We start from the raw sequence: 16,927 nt of genomic DNA, 5'->3' as shown, positions 1-16,927 counted from the left end.
AAAATATTGACTTCGGCTAAGTTCCAAACAACTCCCATTGTCCCATACTCCCTGATTTAAAGGGTGGGTGCTTGTGCAAACACCAGTGTTACAGAAAGATTAATCATACTTCCCGAGTGAAATTTCATGTGTGATTAATTTAGAATATACAAACAAAATATTTCAAATTGCTGTGAATGTTCATATACTGACTTCCACACTCATCATCAAATGTTCATCACATTTCAGCTACCAGGATATTTATTAATGAGCTACTCTGGAGTCTCTCACTATTACTCATAAAGATTGCATTGAAGACAATCAAGCAGATAACAAATATCGATTTGATGCCTGACATCATAGCAGCTATCCATGTTATATATGTGGGAGGAAGGCAGGGTAAAAAGAATAGGTGAAGCAACAAGTACTTATTAAGTACCTACAATATGCTAGCCAGGCACTGTGGCAAGTACTTGGGATACAAATAAAAGAAAAAATAAGACCATTAGTTACTGCCCTCAAGGAACTTACATTCTAATGGGGAAAGATAACACACAAAAGAGAATAAAAAAGCTGGGGGATAAAGATGGGAAACATAAAAGGAAAGAGTGCCCAAGTCCAGAAAGTCAAAAACAAAAAAGCTGAGAGGAAAATTAAGAATTAAGGATGGCTGGCCTGGACCTCTCCTCAAAATGGAGCCTTAGGAGAAACTTACCACTGGGAGAGCCTACATGGTGGTGGATTGTAGAAAGGAGAGAAAGGCACAAGGACCAAAGGATTATTCAAAATGTGGAGGCTTTTAAATGTGTTAGGGATTTGAGATAAAGTGGCAACCTGGAAAGTTCTAAGCAAAGTCAAAAGGAGAATAAAGCAAGGTGGACCTGGGCCCCTCATCAAAATGGCAGTCTTGAGAGGAGTTCACCAGTGTGAAAATAGGACCTGGCATGGTGGAGGAATGCTAATATATGCTATGAATATATATAAATATAAATATATATATATTTTTTTAACACAAATTACATTTGAGAAGTGGTTGAAAGAGGATTGGGTTTGGTTTCAAAAAATATTTGTTCCAATCCTGGTTTTGCTACTTCTTTTCTATGGAAGTAACCGTTAGCTTTAGTAACCATTTAATCTCTCTAGGTTTCAATTTCCTCATTTATCAATTCAAGGGAATAAACAAAATGACTTTGAAAGTCTTTTCTAATTCTAAATCTATGATCCTATTTCTTATACACACACACACACACACACACACACACACACACACACACACATAACACATAATAATCTGAAGTAACAGATTTCCACAAAAAAAATTTCTTCAAAGTTTCTACAAGGGCAGACAATAGACATTATGAAAGTATGTCTATTAAAGCAGAAAATCATTTCTTAAAAGCAACAAGGGACAAACGACATTTTTATATAGAGGAGTAAAAGAAATAATTCTGGTAAAAAGATCAATTGTATTTTACTACATCACTACATTTTGAGATAAGGTCTCAAGGATAAAAGCTAAAATTGGGTCCCAAGAATGCATAATTTTCAAGGTATTGTTTAGTTATTATTCAAATGAGAAATTCTAATTCTTTTAGCTAAATCCCTCTGATTTCTGCATAAATTTCATATAAAATATATGAAATTATATCTATATATTTACATATATATATAATCTGTAATTGAGAAACAAATATAATGTTGAAGGAAGCTGTGGCCCAGTGGTTAAGAACACTAAGCCCAAAGTCAGGGAAGACCAGAGTTGCAATCCAGCCCCAGATATTTCCTAGCTGACCACTGAATCCACTGGAGAAGGAAATGACAAACCACTCTATTTGCCAAGAGAACCTCATGGAAAGCCATGTGGTCACAAAGAATAAGACACAAGTAAACAAGTAGATAAATGATTTGAGAGTCAAGAAGATATGGATTCAAGTACTATGTGTAGCATATTCTGTCACCTTAGTGAATCCCTAAATATCTCTAGACATAGAAGATTCTCTATGACTATAAATTACAGATTGTTCCTTTAAATCAGTAGAGGGAGTTTCCACACCAGAAGTCTACATCACTAGTTTCCAAAGTGGGGACTAGGTCCTTTTGAGAGTAATTACCACAAGGAGACAGTAGCAAGATCCTAAGAAGTAAAGGATTAGCTAATTAGTGATAATCAGTAGGTAGGAAGACAAGTGGTACTTCTACACTAACCTGTCTTTCACCCACTCTCCTATAATATTCCTCCACTCCTGCTATTGTATAAGCTTCCAGCCTCCCAGTATTGATCAGTTATCACCTTGCTGTTACTCAGACACTCATAGCAGAAGCTTCATAGGTATGACTGGGAACTCTGTTCCCTCTAGAATATCTGCCCCCTACTATGCAAGCCACCACATAACTAGGGAAGTTATTTCTGAGAAGGAAGATTCTGTACTCTTTACTAAGAAATCTCTCCACAACTTCATTTTTGTATTGTTTTGGAGATAGTGTATTGCACAGTAGTACATAAATGTATTTTCTAAGATTGGGGAGTGCATGATCAAACTTTTTCCTATTAGGGTTACACAATCAAAGAAGTTATGACTCCACAGCTGTATATTATTGAATCTGTAAGTAATCTGGATGGACCTATCCTCAAACCCCAAACCCACAAACATGTACTTGATTTCCAAAAAGTGTTTAATATTTTTGGACTATACTCACAAAAGGGAATCAAAATATACTTCTGTGAGTCAGCCACTCTTCTCATTTGGGGAAAGAAACCTCAGAAAAGAACATAGGAATTTACACTTGAAGAGACAGTGATCATCTAGTATAGGTGTTTCATTTTTAAGTCTATAACTATTTCAACCTGATCAGTTTCCTTTGTAGGCTTATTTTATGCATTTAAACATTATTCAGAGATGTCCAGACACTTTTCCAGACTGCCAAAAGAGTGCATAGCAGGGGGAAAAAAGATGAAGAACCCCTGATTAAGTATAATCCTCTTCATTTTTAGAGATGAGGAAAATTAAGACATAGTCCAAATCATTATCCCCACTATTTACTACCAGTCAGACTTGGAACAAGTTATAAAGTAGAATGACCAACTCATTTTCATTAAAGAGGCATGTTTAAGGCATTTAAGGAAGTATGGAAAAGAGTTTGGAAGAATGAGATTCAGATTATACTCTAAATTATTCCCAATTTAATTTCACTCATGCATAAAATATTGTTCAGTTGTTTTAAGGTCATGTCTGATTCTTTATGACTCTATTTGGGGTCTTCTTCACAAACTTACTATTTCCTTCTCTGGCTCATTTTACAGATGAAGAAACTGAGACAGAGTTGAATGACTTAGTCAGGGTCACACAGTGTCTGAGGTCAGATTTGAATTTCTTAAGATAGGACTATGACTGTGCTACTTAGTTGCCCCAAGCATAAAGTATACATGTACATAAAAAGCATTAAAGGGATCCTCTGATGTCCACCCAAAGAGTCATTTAAGTTTGTTAAATTGCAGAGACTATGTAACTGCCAGCAGTCACAAAATATTCTTTTTCATGAGTAAACACCTAAAAGGGAAATTGAAGACTGTGGGGAAATGGGTGAAGGGGGTTAGAGATAAGAGAGAGGGAACATGAGGAAGGAAGAAAGACATGAGGACAAAAGGTTCAGCAACATGGGATTCAGTCTGCGTGCTCCTCTGATGGTGGAAAGAGAGAGGGCCACATGTGGATCCAGTTTTTATTGCAGAATTATGGAATAGGGAACAGGAGGTAGTTAATGAATATGTGATATGGTAGAGAATTTAACATTGGCTTGGTTGACAACCACAAGATCAAAGAGGTGGAGGTTAAGTCAAGGTCCAATTGACCTTTGGACTGAAGTCTTAGGGAGTGGTCAGGATAACATAAGATTAGTTTCACATTGTTCCAAGGATCAAGAAATCAATTGTGAGAAATAAAAGAATTATATCCATAAGTCTGTTACATGAGCATATTGTTCATAAGAGTCAGTCTTTGGGTACATTTTTAACATTTCCAATATTTGTTCATGTCTGGATCCCAACAGGCTAGACAAAGATTCTCCAACCTATACTTTCATCTCCAGTATACCAAGCATAAAAGGGATGCAGGAGCTATTTATTCCTAAAAAAAATTTTAACCCTTCTTGAACTGTGATTTTTCTGGTATAGGGATCCGCCAAATGGAAATCCCCACCACATGATCAGCAAATTGAGAGTAACTATTGAGCAATGAGAGAGAAAGAAACTTTTCCAGGGACACACAGCCAGCATGTACCAGAAACAAGACATCAACTAGAACTTACTCTAAGCCCAGTCACACATTAAACAATCTTTCCTAATTGTAGGCTAATATTCAATTTCTCTGAATACATGCTTGAGCTGTGACAAATAGATAATTCTTGAATTGGGAGTCAAATAGGAATAACCAAGGTCACAAGATAGGATGGAGGTATGACCATAATCAAAATTCAGAATGTGAGTCTTCAAATGAGAGGAGTAAAAAATATTTAAATTAATTATATCTCTAGGGCATATGAATGTAACAGAGAATGTCAAATATTGGGTATTTATTTATATGAAGAAAACTGCATCAAAAAAGGGCTAAAGTTCTCTTTAAAGTTCAGTATCTGTTATGGATAAGATTGTCTTCCAAAAAGAGCTCCCAGGCTAACTTGTCTTCTGCCTTCTTTTTCTTTAATACATAGACACTAAGGAAGTCATGATGAAAATCTGTGAATTAATCTTTAAGTAAATGAAATGTATACCAGGACAAAATCACACTTCTTACCAGAAACATACCTAACTACAAAAAGTTCCAGGGAATGGAGAAATACTGGTTTCTTTGACATATAGTTTTAGTTGGGTCTATTTATCCACAATATGTGTAGATCTGGCTACTATGAAAATAAAATCTGAAAAGTAAACCAGTAACCATTCCCCTCCACTGCCACCCAACCTTCATCTTACCACTGCCTCCTCCCATTGCTAGTGTAAATTTATATTTCGTTAGAACCTCATTCCAAGAAATAAACCACCACATATAATTGTGCTAAAGTTTTGGGAAGCAAGAGGAATTGACTTTGGATTTAGGCAGGATGTGTGTGTGTGTGTGTGTGTGTGTGTGTGCTTTAGGCAATTGAAAAACCAATTATATTACTGTACTTGGAAATACCCTCTTTAAAAAACACACACATTTGCTTTCAGTTTGGAAATGGAATGCAAAGCCTTCGTGTAAATCCTCAATAAATATATATGAAATTAATTGTGAATCAGCTTAAATATTTGATGAGTTTAAATTCAAACCACTGGACATTAACTTTCCTATAAAATCGCATGCTTTGATGGTCATAAGTTACCTCAATTTATTGATATAGCTATAGTGAAATTTGCTTAACTTTTTAATGATAAAAAGTAGAAAATATTTACTTAGACTTTAAAATAATAACTAACATTTGTTTAGCCCTTTTCTGTTAAAAATAGTTTTATTCTCTAACTTATCTGTTGCTATAGCTTCACACTATTTTAAAGGGCTATCCATAAAATTCACTCATTCTCTTAAGTTCATTTTAGGCATAATTTCTGATATGGAGATAAAAAAGGTATATTTTCTACACTCAGTATGCTTAGTGTGTATGTGTCTATATGTATAGACACATGTGATTTATATTTTCCATAGGTATATGTGTATACATAGGCATATTATTTGCATGTTATTCATGTATATTCCATATCATGTATTTATATTTAAATGTTAGATATTTTATGTATTTGTATACAGATGTACATAGGCCATAGAGCACAAAATGCTATCAGATTATACAAAGTTAGTGTTAATACATCACAAAGAGCATTTATTAAGCACCTATTAATATTAATTATATAGTGCTAAATATTGGCACTTCAAAGACAAAAATGAAACATTTAATCTCTGCCTTCAAAATACCATTTATATAGCACATACTTTTCATATGCTATTGCACTTGATCTTCCCAAGGACCCCTATGCCATGGATAGGTTTGGGAACTAATCTTTAAGTTGATTTAGAACTGGTGATTTCATAGGTAGAAAAAATTATCTAGATGAGGAAATGACTTTTACCAATGCAGGTTGACATCTTTTCTGCAATTTAAGAGTTGTGTGTATTGAAGAGAGGGCTAGTATCTTGTCCAGGTTTGCAGAGCTAGGATGTTAGAGGCAGGACCTCTTTGTGAAAAAGGTGAGGTATATAACACAAATGCTATTATTCTCACTTTTACAGATTATGAAACTAAGATTCAAAAAAACTAAGTGGTTTGTCAAATGCTACACAATTACTAAATGACAGTCTGGACTGGAACCCAGGGTTTCTCACCTCAAGCCCAGCATATACTGCTTTATAGTACTGAAATCAGTCAAGAATACCATTTATTAAGCTTTCTTCACCCAGAATCACCCCTTCCTTTTCCCACATAGTTAGTCTCTCTTCATAAAATCCTTCCAAAAGAAAAGGAAAAAAGTCTGGAAACACTTATCCTCTTGGTGCTACATGGAGGGGAGAGATAGGTATATTCAATACCTAATTTGGGGAAAAACTAGTAAAGTATAACTTATAGATTCAAACATATCTTTATACTCTAATATTCATCATCCCAGACCAATTCTCCACCCCCATCTGCCTCCAAATTACCAAAGGCAGTCATACAATCATAACTTGAAAGTTTTAAGGAATATTAAAGAAAATTAATATAATCCCTCTCATTTTACAGATGAGAGACCTGAGGCCCAGTGAGGGTACACATGGGGCTAATAGCAGAACAGGGATTTGAAATAAAATTCTGAGACCCTAAAGTCAGGATTCTTTCCCCTGTATCACACTGTACCGTCAGTGGGATTGCTGAGGGCAAAATCTTGAAGTGCTATCAATCAGGCATACATCCTGTTATAATGACTCCAAAAGTAAAAACATAAACCTAGAAGTAAAACAGTTTTATCTTATCTTTTACTCCTGTACTGTGCTTATTATTAATTAAAATTAAAACCATCAATATATTTGATTTAGTAAAGCCAAATGGCTCCTTAAAGGCTGTCCTCTGACAAGGTGTTACCCCTGTAAAAATCCAAATTATACAAGATTCCTTTAAGATATAACAGAGGTAACCTTGTCTGATGACCCACTAGTCATTAATATCAAGCAAGGCATAAAGCAGTGATAATGTTTGCCATAGTTGTTTACAACAATCAAAGAAGAGCTGCAGAGTCCAAAGTAAAGAGGAATTCCCTATAGATGGTAACATTCTCCAAGTGTTCTTGTTTGCAGATGACATTGGGCTGATTGCATGGAGCCTCAGAACATTTCAGAGCCTCTTAAATGAGATCAATAGTAACTCAAAAGAGTTTGGTCTAAATCTCCATACAGGAAAAACCAAGTGGATGAAGAATGCCTATTGTCCAGACTATGACATACAATTGGATGAACAAACTATAGAGCTCGTCCATCAGTATGTATCTTGGACAGACACTGCAAATGTACAACGAACTGGGCCCAGAACTGAACAGGAGTAAGAGAGTGGGCTAACTTGCCTTGTGGAATTGGGGTTCTTTCGTTTCTTCCTAAAACAAAAGGGCATCTTTTTCATATCCATATTATTTCAGTTTTCAATGACTATGTATCACGAAGCCCCCAGAGTTTCTGAAGAATTGAATTTGATGGCCAACCAAACGACAACAGACAGCTACAAGATGATTATGAGGAGGCTGAAACAAATCAGAAACAAATAATTATTTAGGAGAAACAGTGTAAAGTACATCTTTGATAAATGTATAATTAAAAAGATAGGTTACTCTCCACTAGAGTTGGTAAAAGTGAGAGATAACCATTGAGCATTTCATAGGGTTCATTCATGACCATTTAATGTCGGGAGAATTCAAGAAAAGTACATAACTGATTGGACATACCATCTCTGGTAAGTTTATGGAAGGATGTGGACAAGAGTTAGGTAAGATAGGTTGGCATAGTTGGTACAGTAGTAACAACACCTATGCATATGAAAGTTAAGGCTAATTATTCCTTAATAGGCTATGAAACTTTCCTTAATTAGTCAAGGAAACTAAGAAAACTTTGAACTATTTATTGATGTAACCTAAGTATTAAAGTGTAGCATTAAGACTAGTCAGAGGGACCCTGCATGCCATTGTAACAAGTGAACAAGCAAGGAGAAACTGGGACCTTCTGAACCAATGCTACATCCTTGCTGGCTATCCTTTTGAATTCAAAGTTAGGTTCCAATTAGTTCAAATAATGTAACCTCTAAAGTGTCTGCACTGTTCAAATTCACATTTTGTCTTTCCATTGGGCTGAAACCAATGAAGTATTTTACATAATTATAACTTTACATATTGTGAATTTAATCAGGACTTAATCCATTAAATTAAATGTTTGATGGTCTATGAATAGTTCATTCCAATCCCAAACCTGAACCACTTGACTGAACAAAATCAGGCCTATAGCCCAGAACAGATGGGTCACATCTGTTGTATCATTGAGATCACTTACTCATTCAAGTATATGAATATTATATTATATAGGTTAAATGGGGAGGGGAATAAAGGTTAGAACCCCAGATTAATTTACTCCCTACATTCTTCTATAGGAAATGCCTAATACCAATTTTGTTGCTACAAAAAAGTGAAGACACACATACATCTATTAAAACTTAAAACTAACACAAAGACTTTTGAGATACACATATACATATAAAAACACCAATAAATGCTTTTGAATTTTAAAATTAAAGATGTAACAAATACAAATTTTAAATCTGCATAGTCCATTGCCCTTTAAGAGCATGACAAAGTTAAAAAATCTTTAATCAACCAAATAATATTAATCAGTAGTCAGATAATATATTTACTGAGTACCTTCTATGCACAAGGCATTTTGATTATGAGTTGTTTATCATGTTTAACTAAAAATAAATTCTTTCTCTAACATGATCTAGTGTAAAGAGCCCTGGATTTGAAGAAAGAACATCTGCTCGATAATTAGGACTCTGCTACTTGCTCCTTGAGTGAACTTGGTCAAGTTGCTTTTAACTTCCCTGGGCCTCTGTTTCCAAATACAGAATTTGACAAGGTGAAACTAGGTGAAATCTAAGGTCCCTTAACCTATGATACTATGATCTTTTCCTCAAATGTATTTTTTCAGTTAAATTATTTTGCCACATATTGATAGTAGCATGTTAGTTAGTAAATCCTTTGGAACTTCACACTTTTATTCTTTTAATACAATTATGCTGCATTAAAATTTTGAAAGAACTATTTTACCTTCTATATTTAGTAAAATATTTAGAGGATGTTCTGGTATTGACTTTCATTAAAAAGTAAATTAACCAAACTTAAGAAATCCCCAAATCCTATATTGATAAAAGTTATTTCTTGGTCGCTTAAAAAATTGATTAGTTGTTGCTCCAAAACGTTCATTGCATATTAGAGCATATCCCAGGGATGGCGTTTAACTCTGGGGGAAGGGAAAGGTGAAGGAAAAAAAACTGAGAAAACTTGTGAGAATGCCCTCCTCCCCCCACGTTCATACTCTAGAATACATTCATAAACTTTGTATCTGGCTGGCTAGATGTAAACTCCCCTTGCGACCTACACTTTTCTGGCTCTCAGTTCTAACTCCCAGGCAGGATAGCACCACTGGTCGCTACTAGCTACATTTCTAATGGAATGAGGGGCGGATCTGTTGCCTGAATCCCCCTCTATTGGCTGAACCCTCCGGGACTGGCTGGGGTTCCCGGCCCTTTATTGGACCGATTTGGCCCCTCTTCGCTGAGCTAATTGGTGGATCTAGGAAGGCGGGGGGATGGTGGAGAATTGGGGAGAGGGGGGCGGGGGAGTGGTGGTGGTGGTGGTGGTGGTGTGGAATTCCCCACTAGATTTCTTGCCGGCGGTCTAGTTGTTGGTTGCAGAGAGGAGTGCTCGGCTTAGCGGATCAGGACTGAGGTTGGAGGCTGGGGAGAGGGTGGAGGAGGAGCCGGCAGCTGTTGTCCCGAGGAGGGCGGGGGGGGGGGGGGGAGAGGGGGAAAGAAGAGTGCCTTGATCAGGGGTCCTGGGAAAAGAAGAGCTCTAGAAAGGGGAGATAGAAGAACCTGAGGGACAAGTCACCTGCAGTGTGTCCTAGGAGACTGGTTCTGTGCTTTCTCCTTTTGCTACTGGTTCGGCTCCAAGGCATCATTTGTCAGCGCTCCTCCTCTTGCTCCTCCTCCTGCTCCTCTTCTTCTTCTTCCTCCTCCTCCTCTTCGTTCTCCTCCTCGTCCTCCTCCTTCTGCTGCTGCTGCTGCCCTCGCTAATACTGCTGCCCTTGCTGCCGCTGCCTTCCCTGCAGCTGCTGCCCCTGCAAGGGGCCCAGGTTCCGTAAGAAAGCTAAGCAAAGCAAAGGGAACATCGGCTAAAGGAAGAAGGATCCCGAGCTGCAGAACCGCTCGGATGTCAGGCTAGAAGCCGAACCGGTCCAAAGAAAGGGAGAGACACACAAAGAACGTGGTGAGAGAAGGAGGAGGAGGAGGAGGAGGGGAGTAAAAGCGCGGGGGTGGGGGGGGGAGGAGTAGAACAAGAACAAGAACAAGAAAAGACTGCAACTGCAAATGCTTTGGCAGCATTCTCTCCTCTCCTCTGCTCTTCTCTTTCTCCTGTTGTCGCTGCCTCCGTTGAACATGCTCTTGTTCTAGACAATACCCAGCCGGCGGGTAAGTCGGTCCTGGGCACCGTGAGAGTCTTGTTGCAACGGATGCACTTCTTAAACAGAGGGTAGTTGCTCTATTCTCTCCCTCTGGCCCTCACTTATGTGCGTGCGTGCGTGCGTGTGTGTGTGTCTCTGTGTGTGTATGTGTGTGTGTATGCCTGTATGACAGACTGAAAGAGATAGGGAGAAACAGAGACAGAGATAAGCATCCATCTTCTGTCGGACCTCCAGGATTTAGCTAAGCGCCTCTCTGGGAAGGGGGGCAGTTGGCTCTCCCCTCCCCCTGCCATCAGCGTCTCAGAAGCCTAGATCTGCTCCCCTAAGATCTCTCGGGCCCCTGCTGAGTAGATCCAGAAGGGGCGAGATTTGGGGATGGAAGGAAAACGGGCCTGGAGGCAAAAGCGAAGAGCACGGGTCTTTCTGCTCTGACTTCCCGAGGGTCCTAGGAAACTTTGCTGGAACCGAAAGACAAACTTTGATTTCCGCGCTGACGCTCCCTGCCCTACTCCCCTAAGCCGGTGGCCTTCTTCCTTTTCTTGTTACTTCTACTTTTTTCTCCTTTCTTTCTCTCTTTCTCTTTTTTCTCTTTCCTTCCTTCATTTTGTCTCTATGTCCCCTCCGCGGCTGTCCGGAGCGAGGGAATACCGTTAGTTCAAGCCACGGGACCCCTCACCCCTTACCTCCCACACTGACCTCCGCGCGATCAGTACGTGGCTGCCCTCCTTCTTGGCATGTATCCACCCCACAGGCCCTTGAGCCCCATCGCCTGACGGTCCGATTCGCTAGGACCTGGTGCCACTTTGAACTAGGGGAAAAGTTTCCCCGAGCCTCAGAGGGGCTGGTATCCGCCCACTGGCTAAGGTCACACTGCCTGGAGACTCTTGGCCACTTCTGTATCCATCCAGTTTCCTCAGATGCCTGAACTCATAGGCTCATCTGCATCTGTGGGATGTGGTCGAGAAGCTGGGAAGAAGATGCCGCCAGCAGCAGTTCGGTACCCAAGCAGACCAGTGAGTACAGTATTGCAGCCTGATTGGTTCCCGAGGGTTTAGTTCTTAGATTTAAGGAGGGTAAGAGGGATTTTGTGAGAGACTGCTGCCTAATGGCAGCCTCCCGCTTCCCACCCAATACCCTAGAATTTCTATCTTTGAGTAGATAGGGTTATAAGATCTTAGATTATGTTCAGAAGTCATCATCTAGGACAATCATTTCATGAATGTGGAAACTGAGGTCCGAAGAGGTTAAGCCGAGCCCAAGGTCATAATGGCAGTAAAGGGCAGAGATGGTTACTGAAGATCCTGAACTACAATTTATAGAACAGTAGGAAAAGTTGAAACTGAAAGCCTGGCTTATATTTGCCACTAACAAGCTATGTGACCTTGAACAAATTATTTAACCTCTCTGGGCCTCAGTCTTTAAAATGAAGGTATTTGACTAAATTATATCAGAGTTTTAGCTTTCTGTGATTTTTAAGGAATACTGGTGTAGTTTAATTCAGGGGTCTTAGAAACCATCCCTAGTGTATTAGCTAGATAAGAGGTATAAAATAATCTGGGCAGCATACATTTGCATAAAATTTGCACATGCCTATGTTGACTTTTCAGTCTATTTGGAAGCTACTCTTAAGTCACTTTTGTTTCTACTGCTGAGGAATTAGTTTTGAGAGAAGAGGAAAAGTTATTACTACAGCTGCAAAATGTGCCAGAAATATTAAAGTCAAGGGTGATAGAAACTGCAAAAACAGAAACAAGAACAGGTCAAAGAAAATGGTGGAGACGGGTGGATAGAAAGAGTGCCATTAAAAATCTCTTCTGCCTCCCTTCAGTTTGAAAATACTAGACAGATAGCTTTTTTTTTACCAAGTTGCTCTTGTTTATTGAAAACTTTTGAAAGCCTTCACTCTCACTGAAAAAGAAAATGTCACTTCCAAATTAGTCTTAAACTCATCATGTCTTTCTTGCAGAAATAGTAACGTATAATGAAGTAAAACTGTATCTGAGTTTAATGAAAGTTCGAAAATAACTCCTTATTTTCAGTGTCATCTATGCTAACAACATACTTTTATAAAGGTTTTTGTTAAGATGTGCTCATGACATGATGGATGTATCATTTTAATAATTTTAATAGTATAGGTTGGCAATATCTGGAATAGCCTTGACATATTGTCACATGTTAACTGATGATACAAGATCCTACTTTTATTTTAAATTATATTGTATTTTTCTTCATTGGGGATAGGTGTCAAAAGAGAATTATTTCCCTAACCAAATGTGTATGTATATATGTATATAGATATAGGTGTGTATTCATAAAATAAAACAAGATTCAAAGAGTTCATATGCTTTACAGTAAAGGTTTACAGAAATTAAATAAGTGTAAAACCCTTAAATGATAAATTCTGAAAAAAATGTTTAGACTTTCCAAATTTGGTTTGTTTATGTAAAAGATATAAATCAATTACTTAAGTGCTATCAAAGTCCCATTTTGCCCACCCCACCTTAAAAAGAATTAAAGTTTTGATGCAGAGTGATGAGACAATAAAGCAGGAAGTGTTCATAAAAAACAAAGAATAAGGCAGAAATAATAGAGAGATCAAACTTGAAGGGAATAGTCATTCATCCAGCCTTGCTAAGTTCCTGCATGAACCTACCTTCCTCCCTAAGCCTCAGTTTCCTCACATGTAAAATGAGGGGGTTGGAGTAGAAGGCCTTTCAGTTCACTTTCAGCTTTGAATCTATGATTCTATAAATACCTTTCAGTCTAGACAAACACCAAATGGATAGGAGAAATCTCAGATGGAAAGAATCATGATTTTAAGGGATAATTTTATTCCTAAGGAGTCTGGGTGAATGACTAGTAAAGGGAAGATAAAAATAGAAGAGAGCACACTCTTTAAAGAAGGTGAATGGCTATTTTTCAGAATGGAGACTTTGATAGCACCATGGCCTAATCCAAAAGTTACTATGAAACCTAGAGGGTCCTCTTGAACAACAAGATTCTTAGAAGCATGTTTTTATTTCAAGTCTCTAAGAGTGCTCCATCTTCAGAAGGGATAAAAAAGAAGAGAGAAATTGGGAGTGGGGTTCTTTTTGGAATGTAACTATAATATCAAGGTCCCTCTACAAATATTTTGTGATATGATATCTCTCAATGAAAATTACATCAGAACTAGAATCTTTTCCTCCCACTCTAATATCCTTGGCAACCTCCCAAAAAGAACCTTCCCCACTCCACTGCTCATTGGAAGTCTCTACAGGGAGATGGAACTTCCTACACAGCAAGGGATGGAGAATAGAAGAAAATCTCAGGATATAGTTTCATGGGGGGAATTTCATGACATCATAGATACATAGTCCCTTTCTTGGAGGACCTTTGCCTATATCTTTTTGCTTTTTTCCTCTCCACAGCCCCAAAATGAAGGACTAATGAATCCCTGGTGGTCTATAAAGTTAAAAAGAAAGTTTGGGAAAGAAAAGAACGTCCCTTCCAGAATTGCTACTACTCACAGACGGAGAAAAACCATCCTCTTTGAGGCTTATTTTCTGGATGATAGGGTTCATGACTGTATCTACTGATTGTTACACTCTTCTTTTATCTGTCCATTTGCAATTCCTCTTAAGATCTCTTACATCTCTTTGCCCATATTCTTTGACATCAAAAAATCCATGATTTGAGAAAATAATACTTCCATGTTTTAGAAGATGGTTCTCTATTACTTTCTGGAACCAAAAAAAAAAAAAAAACTGTCCATCTGACTCTGTCTTTCCAAACTTGCTACAGAAAAGGAAGAGAAAATAATGGAAAGGTGACAATGCAGGAAATAAGTAGCTCTGAATATATTGGGGGACTGGGGGAAACCAGTAAGTAATAACTGTTATTGTAGTTCAGATGAAAACTACCAATTCCCCCATCCCTTTCTTGAATCCTTGTTTTGATGTACACTTTTAGAACACTGAATGAAGTGTCCAAGATGACTGTGATTTCTGAATCAACAATTTTCACCCTTATAAATGGTGCATAGCAGGATATATATGTTTGTGTAGATACCATTCGTTCCTATACTTGTACATAGCCACCTACCCACACACCCATTGGATCTCAGAATCCAGTTGTGCTGTGTAGAGGAAGAAACAGTATTTATTTATCTTTTCCTATAGGAAGTAAGACTTATAAATCTAGAACTGGATGGGACATTAAAGGCCATCCAATCTAACCTTTTCATTTTTACAGATGAAGAAACTGAGGCCTAGAGAGGATAAGTAACCTTCTCAAGGTTGACAGAGCTGGAATTTGAATTTAGGCCCTTTGCCTCCTAAGTAATTCAGTTCCATTTCCCATGCACCGTGCTACTTCAAGAAACTGGAACCCAATATCAAGGTAGCTTCTGGGAGTAGATAACTTTCAGGAGAGCTGATTCTGAATTTGACTCACTAATTTCTGGACTCAGAGACACCATAGTAATAATACCCTTTCTTACTACTAGCACTTTCTACTTTTTTCAACACATTCTCATATACCTGATGATATTCAGTGTCCAAAACCTTTAAGCAAGAAACTACTGGTTGTTCTCACTGCTCCCAGCCTCTTCCTCTCTAGTCTCTCCTAGGTATCACTCCCTGACTGGTCCTTTTTAAACAACTCTCATATTATTGCTTTGAACAAAAGCTTTTGATGGCCTTTAAACTCTAAACTCCTTTGGTTGTAAATCTCTTTCATGGTCTGGTTTCACCTTAGCTACCCAGTCTTCTTTGCCATTCCCACTCACCAGGCACCTACCGCTTTAGGGTGGCAGTTCTCTTCACCATCCCATGGGTACTTTGTTCCTTATCCTGCCTTCACTCATAAGGAGAACAGTGGCCTCTGGGAATCAGGAGACCTAAATTCTAGTTTTGATCATGCCACTAACCCTTCCAGTGATCCTAAGCAGTCTTTGAGTCTTATTTTCCTCATCTCACAAAGTACTGGATTAAGTGAATTTGTGGATATCTTCTAGCTCTAATATTGAATTATCCCTTACTTCATCTATTTCCCCTCTTCTTTTTCTATCCAAACTCTTCCAACTCTTCCAGGTTTCATTTGAGGCCCACCTCCTTCATGAATCCTCCTCTAACTCTCTTAAGTCTCAATAGGTTACTTTCCTTTGAGTACCCAGAGCATTTATGGTCATTTATGTCTTAAAGTAATTTTTATTGTTCATGATTATTTCAAGTTTTAGTGTTTCCTCTTTAACTAAAATTTGGCGACTTGAAAATAGAGCCAACCTGCAATTTATGCTTCTTCTGTATTTCCCACAATGAAATTACATGATAAACTTACCTTTGACTACCTGGGATGGAAGTAAATGTATCTAAGAAGCAGCTATAGTTGTTGTTGTATCTCTTTTTAGAAGTACCAATGCCTACCTTCAGATTTGTCCTCCTGTAAAGTTAATTTCTGGTCTCAAACCTTGGCAGTACTTTACCTGGCAAGCACCAGCATCCAGCACGATGGCCATGGGGGTGTGTACCAGGAGTAGGGAAGGGTTTATGCTGGTAAGGGCAGTTCTGTTGATGTAAGCGATACTATCGGATTACCTTGGCAATCTTAGCATTTTTTGCCTGCTCTGATCCATTTTCATCTTTATTGCATGGTGCTGTGTCAACAAAAGGCCTTTTCTTTTGAACCATTTCATAACTTGGGATACTTTCACACTGTGGGGGCTGTCCTGTAGATACCACCTAAATTCCTGGAGGACTTGGCCAGCTTTTGTGTTTGTGAGTTGTGTGTGTATGTACATACATAATGCACAAATTGCACTTAAATTAAGACTGGTGTTCCTGAGTTATGAGGTGCCATTATACATTGACCAAACTTAAGAAGACTCTCTCTTTAAATGTGTTGACATTTAATTGACCTTTGAAAGTTCATTCTGTTAATCATACTCAAAGTGCTAAAGCTATGGTTGACTGATCTGGTGTTTTTACATTCAGTCGTGCTCAGCATATAAATTCTTCAGCATAATTGCTACTTATTGAGCAAGAGTTTCTTTTCTTCTCTGAAAATGAGAGTTGTGTGTGTAGTGTTTTTTTTTTTCCCACCTCTAGTTGGATACTTGTAAAGAGTTGAATCCAAATGCTTTCCTGTCAGTTGTATAGGGTGTGGCTTGTAGATATGGGACTTAAGGAAATTCTTTTCCACTTAAATTATATTTTTCTTCTCTCAGTCATTGGAAACCTTCAAGGTTA

General features: G+C 38.1%; 1 long non-coding RNA gene across 1 annotated transcript; it reads right to left on the bottom strand.

Annotated features, from left to right (window-relative positions):
- Nucleotides 1-1,219: 1,219 nt before the first annotated feature.
- Nucleotides 1,220-14,440, bottom strand: LOC103093945 (uncharacterized). The gene is made up of 2 exons (XR_462628.3): nucleotides 10,127-14,440; nucleotides 1,220-7,714 (listed from the first exon to the last, which is right to left on the bottom strand). It is a non-coding gene; the product is annotated as an uncharacterized LOC103093945 (long non-coding RNA).
- Nucleotides 14,441-16,927: the final 2,487 nt, after the last annotated feature.

Source organism: Monodelphis domestica, chromosome 2 (assembly GCF_027887165.1).
Source record: "Monodelphis domestica isolate mMonDom1 chromosome 2, mMonDom1.pri, whole genome shotgun sequence".
In the NCBI taxonomy this organism is placed as follows: Eukaryota; Metazoa; Chordata; class Mammalia; order Didelphimorphia; family Didelphidae; genus Monodelphis; species Monodelphis domestica.
The sequence above is the reverse complement of the archived record's forward strand: the minus strand, read 5'-3'. Positions and strand labels throughout refer to the sequence as shown.